The sequence below is a fragment of the Sinocyclocheilus grahami genome, unplaced genomic scaffold, assembly GCF_001515645.1.
Source record: "Sinocyclocheilus grahami isolate Dianchi unplaced genomic scaffold, SAMN03320097.WGS_v1.1 scaffold305.1, whole genome shotgun sequence".
NCBI classification, from domain to species: domain Eukaryota; kingdom Metazoa; phylum Chordata; class Actinopteri; order Cypriniformes; family Cyprinidae; genus Sinocyclocheilus; species Sinocyclocheilus grahami.
In genome coordinates, this window is record NW_015505484.1 from 478,192 (window position 1) to 491,005 (window position 12,814).

A 12,814-nucleotide genomic window follows, 5' to 3' on the forward strand; every position below is an offset into this window, starting at 1 on the left:
ATATATATATATATATATATATATATATATATATATATATATATATATATATATATATATATATATATATATTATATAACGATTACTTGTATGTATAGCCTAATGTTATATATTATATAATGATTATATATTAAATGTATGTAGGCTAATCTTAAAAAAGATTTTTGTCCAATCAGATGCTGTCTATAATGAGCAATACCACCTGCAAACCAATCACCAAGTACAAAGTCACGGTTCATAGCTCAAATTAATAAATACATTTTAAAAAGTAAGTTACTTGATTTGTTTTTAATCTGTAGAAAAATGACCATATTAGGCTAAAATAGCATCAGCTATTCATTGTTAGGGACATAGCCACAGTTTATTTTTTTTTAAACATACTATTATTAATAAATATATATTTTACATCAAGTTATTTTGTGCAACAAACAAAAAAGAGAGTGAAGAAAAAATTATGGCTACATAACCCTTACAAAATTTACCCTGGTAGTTTTCTGCCAAAAACGAGTCAGGTAAATTTTGGTGAGGTCAATTTGGATTACAGTAGTAACCAGACAAAAGTTAAAACTAATGGATTCATATTGCTTTATGGCAAAGATTATTTCATTTATTTGATCAATATATTTACTATGTGCCATACAAAAAAAATAAAATGACGTTATGTTTGCAGCACAAAACAGTTCAGTGGTATAATGTCTTATTATTATAATCCAATTCTAATTATAATCCATTTCAAACGTATCAAATAATTTTCAAATTTGTATTTCTAAAATATATAAATAATAAAACCATGTGAAGCAATAGAATGCCACAAGAGGTCACTTTATTTTGGCACTTGTCACACATGAAAATATTCAAAGCTTTTTTTACAGAAAATCAAAGACTTGGTAATGACTGAGAACATCAACATACAAACAGATGCTTGCATGACATGCAACAGACATCAACCCTCTCCAGTGTGTCGGGGAGATGAGCTCCTTATCACGGCCCTTGATGAAGAGTCCCAAAGCTCTGCTGCAGTGATTGGCCACTTTAAACAGTGTCTGAGAGGCCAGTGTAGTTTGCTTTTAGAATGGCTTTTGAAGATCTAAGCAGGCACCATCCAAAACACAGAAAGAAGTTAGTCTTTAGAGAGGAGGAGCACTCAGTACAGTCCAGTTTGCATTTAATACATCTCCAGAATGTACCTATAAGACATACTAAGCAAAAAAATAAAGTAGTGCTTTGAGATCTAAACCAAACAGTTCTTTTTTCTTGAGAATCCACTATGAATGTGTAGGCCTAATGGTTTTATAGCAATATAATGCTGTAGAAGTATGCAGGCCCATCGGAAGGCATGGTTCCACTTACATTAAGAACACATGAATAATATATGCCTGTTAACTAATTTAGCAGGCAATACCAGATTATTAGAAGAATTTGTAAGACAATATGCATTAATTATGAAGCAGGCTGAATATCCTTTTTTAATGTTAAGGACTGGCTTTTATTTCAAATCTTGCAGTAAACCGAGTCAGTGTTTTAGGGAGTGATTCTTATTTGTGGCATCAATAGAGCAACATTTTAGCCAATGAGATATACCTAAGTAATGTATAGAGTTTTTAAATGCCATAATACTTTCGCCCCAGCCATTTATATTTAAGTCCAAATGTGTAATCACTTTAATCAAACTGGATTTATAAATTTGAATGTATTTGAAGCACTTGGCTTTTACATTCTCTGCCATGCATCATAATCATCTGTGATGTCACTTCCTTTTTATATTTGCCTATAGCCTTTCTTAATGACCAGTTTTAAAGAGCCCTTGTTACTTACATTTTTCTCTGCAGGTGAAATACAAAATGTACCATTATTTGCATGAATATCACTGAAATTCTGTTCTGAAATTCTGATGAAGAAACAGTCAGAAGGGGTTTAAAATATGAAAGGGACTGAAGAATCAATTCTAGATAGTGCACAGAACAGAACTGAGTAAAGAAAAACACAATATCGCCACCCACTGGATGAAAACACGCAGTTCACAGAACAAAGTAGAGGAACAGTAAGAGATGCTACAAAATAAAATCTCATTAAGCTGACTGTCAAACAAAATATATTCACTGTCCCAAACTTGTTCTTTCTATGCATTAGAAATGAGAAACTCCTCGATTTTACCCTTTGCACGGACAAAACCTATTATCAATTGTTATACTGCATTTACATAAAGACACACATTGTATTGTAAATCACCATGACAAATAAAAGAAAAGTCACATTAGGTTATTCACTATTATGAATTTAAAATGCCATTTATGCCCTAAAACGTCTACTAAGACTGAGACAAAACAAAACAACATATTGAGTCATTTATCTTTAAGAGCTGTGTGCATCAGTACTGATACAGTAAACCAATGCGTTAAATATCATGATTTACTGTACATGATTCAAAATCAAAACTTCTAACTGCATTAGATGTATGACACACATAGAAGACACATGGCTTTAAAGCTCACTTCGACTGTCGCTATCTAAAAAACCTACGTGATTCATTTTACTTGTCTAATCCACAACACTGAAAATATTTCCTTGAAGAATGGAGGTGCAGTTCAAGCCTTCTGTTAAATAAGGATAGTAGAGGAATCCATTCCGTTTTCTTCCGCCCCACAGAATAAGAAATAAACCTGCTTTTGCAGAGCTTATGCTACCATTCTCTACCATGCAGAAGGCCTGGGCAGCTGCATCGAATGGCTTTTAAATACAATACATACATTGACATGCACTGCAGCCTCTGGACGGCACGACAAACATTTTAAATGCACAGTAGAATCACACTCTTTTAAAGAGCCAGTTCACCCGAAAATGAAAATCCTATCATCGTTTATTCATCCTCGTGCGAGTTTCGAACTAAATGATGACAGAAATTTAATTTTGAGGTAAACTGTCCATTTACCATCACACTGGTCATTGTACAGTGTCCTGCATGAATGAAACCTTCACAGACTCAGTCTGCGAGTATGGAAAGATCCTAATCTCTAAATGCTAAAGACATAAAATTGAATTGTACAGATAGAATACAGAGGAATTAAGATCCAGGGTGTTGAAAGCTTATAGCAGGTGTCAAACACTCTCAGGATCTTGTTTTTCCTGTCATAGAGTCCTGAAAGCGTGATGGGGAGGGTGGTTTTCAGAGAAAGTGGTTGGTGCTTCAGTGCTGGAGAGGGGCGGTGCTGTGCGTCACCTGTTCGATCCAGGGCAGGTAACGGCTGACCCGTGAATACACACCTGGGTACGAGGGGTCACCGCAGCCGTGACCCCAGGAAATGACTCCTGTCAGTACCCAGCGCCCAGCCTCGCCCTGACACACTAGCGGACCCCCGCTGTCGCCCTGGCAGCTGTCAGCATGCTTTCTGAGGTCAGACGTCATACTGCCAGCACACAGCATGTCGTGGCTAGTGAAACGCTCGCCGTAACGCTTCTTACATTGCCACGAGGGCAGAAGAGGAACCCAGGCCTGAAGAAGAGTGCTGGGATGCTCAGTGTCTGAAAAATAAGGGGAAAACAAAAGGTGAAACACCCTTTGCAATCCATTTAAAGGGACAGCTGCTCAAAAATGTTTTTTATTCTGTCCCAATGTTGTTCCAAACCTATATGACTTTCTTCTATGGAACACAAAAGAAGATATTTAGAAGAAGAAAAAAACTGTCTATACAATGAAAGTTAATTTTCCTTTTTTGGGAAAGCTATCTCTTTAACTTTTATAATAACTGATAAAAAGATAAAAAATTCAACCATTTTTTTCTTTAGAATAACATGAAATGAAGAAGAATGTTGAAAAGGATTCATTTTTTCCCAGGTTTCTTTGATGAATAGAAATTCAAATGTACAGCTTAAATTTGAAATAAAAATATTTTGTAGCATTTTATCAATTTAATGTGTCCTTGCTGGAAAAAAGTATTAACGTCTTTTAAAAAAATCTTACTTGGCCTAAACCGTCGAACAGTAATTTATCAGTTTCCACAAAAAATATTATGCAGCAAAAACTATTTTTAAAAAGGACAACAATAAGAAATATTTCTTGAGCTCCAAACCTGCATATTAGAATGATTTCTGAAGGATCATGTGACACTGAAGACTGAAGTAATGGCAGCTGAAAATTCAGCTTTGCCATCACAAAATTAACACAGTTCTTTTAAATTGTAATAATATTTCAAAATATCTCAGTTTTTACTGTATTTTTTATTTAATCAAATAAATGCAGCCTTGGAGAACATAAGAGACTTCTTCTAAAAAACATTAAAAAAAACTTAAAGATTCTGAATGGTATTTTATATAAATTAATATATGTGTATATATAAAAAAAAAATAATGTAAAAATTTTTTTTATGTATTTCGTGTCATGCCAAAATTGTGCCCGTGTAAGAAGAATCCAGCATTACCTGTCATTCCCCAGCCAGTGATGACACATGACGCAGGTCTCTTGCCCCACTTACTGCCAGGTGCAGGCAGACAGGCGGCGTTAGTATGAGGGTTAAAGGACACGCACTTCCCCTCGGAGCCCTTCAGTCGGATCAGAGCCACATCATGCTCCCAGCTCTCCGTTCGGTACTTCCTGTGCACTTCTATGCGCTCTGGAGTGAGGACACGTTCAAAATCATCCTGCTCCTTCGTGTGATAATCCCCGAGCTTCACCACATACCGTGAAGCATCACTTCCAAACCTGTAGAATCAAGACATTCATTCATATTACGGACGATGCACTACCATTTCAATCATTCCCCTGCTAATCTCATTTTAATTAAGCGTTACTTTAGTGTTGATTTACAGGAGCTGTCTCATGTTAATTACTCCAAAACTGAGCATGAATGCTGCTTCATTACAGAGCAATGATTTATACACATAAATACTCACACGAACGTTCAAAATTGTGGGGTTGATATGATTTTTTTATGTTTAAGTCTCTTACACTCACTAAGCCTTTTTTATATTATTTGATCAAAAATACAGAAATTAGTAATTTTGTCAAACATTAAACCAATTTCTATTTTAATATATTTTAAAATGTAATTCATCCCTATGATGAAATATTCAGCATCACCCCAGTCTTCCGTGTCAACTGATCTTTCATAAATCATTCTAATATACTGATTTGGTGCTTACAGGACTTTTTAGAAATACAAAACTTTTTTTAACATTATAAATGTCTTTACTGACAATTTTGATCAATTGAATATGACTTTGATGAATAAAAGTATTCATTTCTTTCAAATAAATAAATTACTGACCCCAAACTTCTAAACATACATTAATTCGTAGATAATTAAAGCTTCATAAAGTTTTAACATTTAAATTAATAGTAAATGTATTTGTGCCAGATGACATCTGGAAGACATGTTCACAATTCACAGTGCTTCTAAATTGGCCACTTATTTTTGTGCTGTCTGTCATTTCAATTCAATCAACATCAGTTCAAAAGGATTATGGAGTCGGATTCGGTAGTTGAGGAGCCTATAGGTGTAGCCACTGATGTCCAGCAGGTGTCTCTCTTACCGTTTGAAGCAGTGCGCTTCCCCTGCTAATCTCATTTTAATTAAGTGTTACTTTAGTGTTGATTTACAGGAGCTGTCTCATGTTAATTACTCCAAAACTGAGCATGAATGCTGCTTCATTACAGAGCAATGATTTATACAGATAAATACTCACACGAACGTTCAAAATTGTGGGGTTGATATGATTTTTTTATGTTTAAGTCTCTTACACTCACTAAGCCTTTTTTATATTATTTGATCAAAAATACAGAAATGAGTAATTTTGTCAAACATTAAACCAATTTCTATTTTAATATATTTTAAAATGTAATTCATCCCTATGATGAAATATTCAGCATCACCCCAGTCTTCCGTGTCAACTGATCTTTCATAAATCATTCTAATATACTGATTTGGTGCTTACAGGACTTTTTAGAAATACAAAACTTTTTTTAACATTATAAATGTCTTTACTGACAATTTTGATCAATTGAATATGACTTTGATGAATAAAAGTATTCATTTCTTTCAAATAAATAAATTACTGACCCCAAACTTCTAAACATACATTAATTCGTAGATAATTAAAGCTTCATAAAGTTTTAACATTTAAATTAATAGTAAATGTATTTGTGCCAGATGACATCTGGAAGACATGTTCACAATTCACAGTGCTTCTAAATTGGCCACTTATTTTTGTGCTGTCTGTCATTTCAATTCAATCAACATCAGTTCAAAAGGATTATGGAGTCGGATTCGGTAGTTGAGGAGCCTATAGGTGTAGCCACTGATGTCCAGCAGGTGTCTCTCTTACCGTTTGAAGCAGTGCGCTGCAGTGAGCAGCCAGCAGGAGTTTATGAGAGTGGCTCCACACAGAGGCTGATTCCCTTTAGATTGTGATCTGAGCCACAGGGACGCCTGCCAAGGCCAGTCGCCCCTGTGGGGTATACATATGTGCACAAACACACACACACAAACATACACATAGAGACACAAACACAATGGACGAGGTGGAGAAATAGAAAATCTGATTTATCTGAAGTAAAAGAACAGTATCTGGAAAGCTGTTTAAAACAATTTATATTCTAATTATAATTACAGTCATTTTAATAAATTCATTGAGTTGAATTAACCTCTTAAATTAAGCATGATCTTTACATTATATGTAATAAAATAAATTGTATCTGAACAAATGTCCACAACATGTTCAAGAACTGATTCAACAGCAGTAAAATTTAGATGACTGCTAACCTGAGAGATTTATATCCTCCGACAATCCTCTTGCTGCGTCTCTCAGCGCCGGCTCTCAAACCGCAGGTGTGTGTGCCCACCACTGCTATGTCAGCCTCTGGCTCCGGCAAATACTCACACACTACACCTGCATCCTGTCCATGCTTACAAGCGTGGCTGTCTTGTCCTTTAGAAGGGCACTCTCCGAGGAACGACTCCTTCCCAGTGCACCTCACGTTGGTCAGATGGATGGTCCCCTTCCCTGCTCCGAAATAACCCATCGGTCGTGCTTTTGACACCCCACTGCCACAGAGAGCAAAAAAAACCATTCAAAGACTTTTCTTCTACTCAGCGATCTGCATTCATCGTCCTAGAGAAATAATACATCATATTCCACAGTAATGATGAGATGCTTTGAGCTATTTTGAGTTAAAATGGCACAAACGGATCCGTACGTGAACCCGAGCTGTCTACAGACGACGGCAGCATTGACATCATTCCAGCCATGATCACAGATGCTGCCCCACTCTCCATTAAGAAACACCTCCACTCTGCCTTCCTTTCTATTGTCGCCACCTGCCAGTCGTACCAGAGGCCCTGAAACCACAGAAAAGCAAGCAAAACAGAGCTTACATTTTGTCACTTAGAGTACAGTGCATATTCAAAAAAAATGTTTTTCAATAGTAATTTTCCATAAAAGCTTATTATAATGCAGGCAGTTACACGGAATGAACTGGAAGACATGAATGATTTAATAAATTTGGTGCGATTGCAGAATACAATTTATTTTGTTTCAGACAAAAGAAGCACATCCACCTCAGTCTTGTATAATGTATTAGGAGTAAAAGAAACAGGCTCTGTTACTGGCAGTGTAGATTAAACCACAACATGACATGTAAGCACATGATTTTAACAGTCAGTGAAAAGGCTGAACCTCAAAATAACGTTTCTATTTTTAGAACGAATAGTAAGCGTTTCATAGCATCAAATGAACATGAAATCAAAATAGAACTTTTATTATTTATTTATATTCTTAATACACATTCATGATCTTATTGTACACAACTCATCAGTGCACGTTACAGAAAAAAAGCTTTAATTTTCAGTTATCGTCTTGAATATCTGTTATTTTATAACCCCTCCCTCCCTTCATTCTCTAATATGGCAACATCAACAACATCAACAACAATATGCCATAATAGTCATCCCAACTGTTACAATTCAATCAACTCCTAATGGATAAAAGTCCTGCACTGCATTACTTTCATTAAATACTGTATCCTAATTCACTCAGATAATGTCGCATAATGAAAGCATATTGGGTTGCGCATGTCTTTTCATGTAATGTTAAAGTCAAATAAAAAAGACACACATAAGTAGCATAGCCTAATGTGGTTGTCAACAGCAAAGTGTAAAGTTTCATTTCGACAACCACACTAACCACAGATCTGCCACTTGTTGAAAAACCTCAACCTACTTTTGTGACAAAAAAAAACTGCTTTTGTGGGTTTGTAAAGCTTCTACTTTCATCAGAAAGGAAATAAATTATTAAACAGCTAAGGATAAAATATATTATGTATTATTAGATGTAAATGTCATGGAACAAGGTTATTTTTTAAAACGAAATCTAAAACTAAGAAGAAAACGATTGTTGAAAAAACAAACTGAAATAAAATAAAAATGTCAAAATAAATGAAAAGTTAAAATGAAACAAACAACAATTACTGAAAAAATTGAAATAATTACAAAAAAAGATATTAAAAATAATAGTTTTTGTAATAATTAGCTTCGTTCTCACCCGGTGGTGGAAAAATATAGGCTATGAGCTGTGTGGCTGTTTAGGGTGCATCAAGCACGTAAGGTTATCTGACAGAGAAACGCAAAGCAGTTTAAAGTAGAGTCCTGCATGGGTCTTGTTTTGTAAACCCTGCATCTGCAGTACTTAACAGAACACCTGACCCGTTATCCGATAGCAGCACTACTTTAATTCTGTACCCGACCGGATCCGTTTAACATAAAAAACGAGACCCGAACCGCACCCGCATTAAATCTACTACATCAGGTAGGCAGAATTATTTATTTTCATGTAAAACAAACAATAAAGCCAACATTTGGCATTAGGGAAATTTACCAGTCCGATCTCACTGCAATTCGTACATATTTTACGAGGTGGCTAATTTGCACGACCTCACTCAGACAAATTCATACGATTTTTGCTAAATCGTACGTATTTTACAAGTTAAATTCGTATGAATTTGTACGAATTACCTACACCTAACCCCGCCCCTAAACCTACCCATCACTGGGGTCTAGACAAATCGTACAAAATTATACGAGTAAGGTCGTACGAATTAGCGACCTTATAAAATACGTACAAATTGGTCATGAGATAGCATTGAAATTTGCCCATTTGCCATGTGCAACACCACATTTTGCAAGAAGTTTTATTAAAATAAACAGGGTGAAAAGATGTTGAGGCTCATGATTATCATGATTATGGTTAAATAAGATTAAATAAGAATGTTTTAATTTTGTGTCGCTAGACGTTTGCGTCACTGAAGATAAATTAAATCTTTCTTTGGTCTGCGACTTGCAAGTGGTCTTTTAATTCTGCTAAACGTATTTACTAAAACTAAAACTGAAACTAAACAATTTAGTTTTTATAAATAAAAACTAAATAGAAATGTGTTCAGAAAATGAAAACTAAACTAGAACTAACAAAAATATTAATAATAAAAATGAAACTCAATTTTATAGAAAGCGATATTAAAATAAAACGAATTTGAAAATGCAAAACTAATAACCTTGTCATGGAATGCAATAAATAACCAAAATGTGAAATTGCAGACTATTTAATAATAATAATAACAATAATAATAATAAATATAGTTGCAAGCAGCAATTACGGGGCCAAGCAGTACAGAAGCAAGCATCAGACCAACTGCAGTAATGAGTAATTAAAACCATTTTAAGATGATTTTAGTCAAAATGGCTGAAAAATCATAAATACAACCACTAGTAATAAGATTGATTGGCTTATGACTTTTGACCAACAGGTGGCGCTGTTATCAAATATATGTGGCTTGGTCAGTGTGAGGTGACAATGGCACACACAAAGTTTAGTGTCAATATGTCAAAGCTTTGCAGAGATACAGTCTCAGAGTCATTTTGGCATCATGCCTTTGTAGCGGCGCTATACAAAAACTATCGACACGAAATCCATAACTTTTGCCAGCATGGTCTGAAGATGATCGGAGTCAAATTTGGTGAAAATCAGACCAACGGTCTAGGAGGAGTTCGAAAAAGTAGATTTTCAACATACATCAAAATGGCGGACAGGAAGTTTGGCCAACTATGGCATAATTGGAATCTATGTTGTCAGCATGACCCAAGGAATGTTTTGAGACCAGTTTGATTACAATAGGCTAATGTAATGAAAAGTTATAAGCATTTTGGGAAATTTCATTATTAATGGTTAATGATTGGTTTAACACTTTTGACCAATAGGTGGCGCTGTTACCAAATTGATGTGGCACGGTCAGTGTGAGGTGACAATGGCACATACAAAGTTTGGTGAAAATATGTCAAAGCTTTGCAGAGATACAGTCTCAGACGCAGTTTGGCATCATTCCAGCAAATTTGTTGATGTGTTAACAATGACTGTTTTGTATATTGACACGAAATCCATAACTTTTTGCCTGCATGGTCTGAAGATGATCTGAGTCAAATTTGGTCTAGAGGAGTTCGAAAAAGTAGGTTTTCAACATGAATCAAAATGGTGGACAGGAAGTTCGGTCAATGTTCTTGGCATGACCCAAAGAATATATTGAGACCAGTTTAATTACAATAGCCCAATTTATTCAAACGTTATTAGCATTTTTGTAAATTTCCCCCAAACTTTTTGAGCACCATCAGGGCATGGTGCCGAAGACACAAACCGAGTTTCGTTACGATACGTCAATGTGTTCCTAAAATATAGCATTTTATGACAAAATTAAAAATGGCTGATGCCCAAAATGGCTGACATGTGAAAATTGGGTATGGTTCGACTCGGCATGAGTTTTGTGATTTTTGGCCAAACCATTGAGAAGTTATAAGCAAAAATAGCCATTTTTCATATCTCCTGACCACTAGGTGGCACTGCGCCAAAACACTGCAGGTAGCCTCAGGTCATGCTTGTTATAACACACACCAAGTTTGGTCTCAATACACCAAACTGTTGCGGAGATATAGCCTCACATCCATTTTTGAGTGCCTTTAGTAAAATTTGTTTGTGTGTTATTTGAGAACGGTTGGACGAATCAACTTTACATTTACATTTAGCAGATGCTTTTATCCAAAGCGACTTACAAATGAGGACAATGGAAGCAATCAAAATCAACAAAAGAGCAATGATATGCAAGTGCTATAACAAGTCTCTGTTAGCTTAATGCAGTACACGTAGCAAGGTTTTTTTTAATCATATAATCAGTGGTGTAATGTAATGAAGTAATAATACTTCGTTACAGTACTTAAATATTTTTTGGGATTATCTGTACTTTATTTGAGTTTTTATATTTCAGCCAACTTTTACTTTTATCTCCACTACATTTCCTAACTAAAATTCGTAACTTACTACAAAATAGTCAGAAGTCAGAAGAACACGGACTGCAGGAAAGCAGGTTTGACGAATCAGTGGTCTAGCGCTTGCAAGTTAGACTCCTAAAAACACCTTTGCTCATGTGAAAACAAATGCGCGCACAACCGCGGATGATTTCATTTTTCTCTCAAGTCGAGTCTGGGGTGTGCGATAATAAGGTTAAGTGTTTTTGTAATGATGTGCGATCTGACATTATCGAGTATATCACCAAATCACACACAGAGAGTGCATGCACATGATTTATTAGTATATTAAATCTCAAAATTCATGGCATTCTAAATTGTAGATGGCAAAATGCTACTGTATGCTTCTTATATTTATACAATTTAATATAGTTAACATAATCTTGAAATTTCATAAACTTGAATTCCGTAACTTTTTGCCAGCATGGTCTGAAGATGATCTGAGCCAATTTTGGTCAAAATCAGACAAACCATCTAGGACGAGTTCGAAAAAGTAGGTTTATTGAATTATTAAAAATAGCAACAAAAAAAGGCAGTTAGTTAGACTTTAAACTTTGTAGATATTTGGCCTCTAAAGGAAATGGAAGACCATAAAGGAAATTGAAAAAGATCTGATCTGCACAAATCTGCCATTTGTTAAAGGGGCCATATGATGCTTTTTTTTTCAACAGAATATGTTGACATGCTTTAATGTTCAAAAAACACATTATTTTTCAAATACTGTACATTATTGTAGGTCCTCTATGCCCAGCTGACCCAGTGCATTGTGATTGGCCGAACACCACAAGCACTCGTCGGAAATGTAACGCCCCTTGCCATAATCGCGAGCTTCATCTTTCAAAATAAATGTAAAGACAGTAAATAATGTCATTAGTTTTACCATCAGTTCAAGCCCGAAAGGGGAACAGAGTCGCGTGACAGACACAGTGATGAAGCTGGTATGTGTTTGCAGTACACAAGCCACGGTTAAGACAGCTGACTCCACTGTGATGTGTCTCTCTCTCTCGCACACACACACACGATGCGCAAAACTCCGCATTCCCTCTCATGCTCTCTCTCTCTCTCACACACACACACACGATGAGCAAAACTCAGCATTTCAACAGTCAATAGCAAATACTTAAACTAATAACAAAACAGTAGCTGATTCAGAAGTGCCAGATTGTCATAGCAAAGTCAGAATTACCTCCTCTCCTAGGTTCACGAAACGGTCGTCCATAAAATGCATTGCTGTTCTGTTGTAAGTAATCTTAAAGATTCCTAAATGCATCTACTTTCTGAAGGCCAAATAAAGTGCTTTTGCTTTCGCCTAGAAACACACAGCGTCTCCCTGACATGCTGCTTCAACACTAACTGCGGTTACTGAAACCACGCCTTCTTTCTTTGCGTGCACATTTGGCACATTATGCTAATATTTCCACATAGTGAGGTAGATATGTGGGGGCGTGTTAGAACGAGCCGTTTTAGGGGGGTGTGGC

At 35.7% G+C, this 12,814-nt stretch overlaps 1 pseudogene; it reads right to left on the minus strand.

The window, feature by feature from the left end:
* Positions 1-1,152: 1,152 nt before the first annotated feature.
* Positions 1,153-12,814, minus strand: part of LOC107601427 (neurotrypsin-like) — a 46,358-nt pseudogene continuing 34,696 nt past the window's right edge.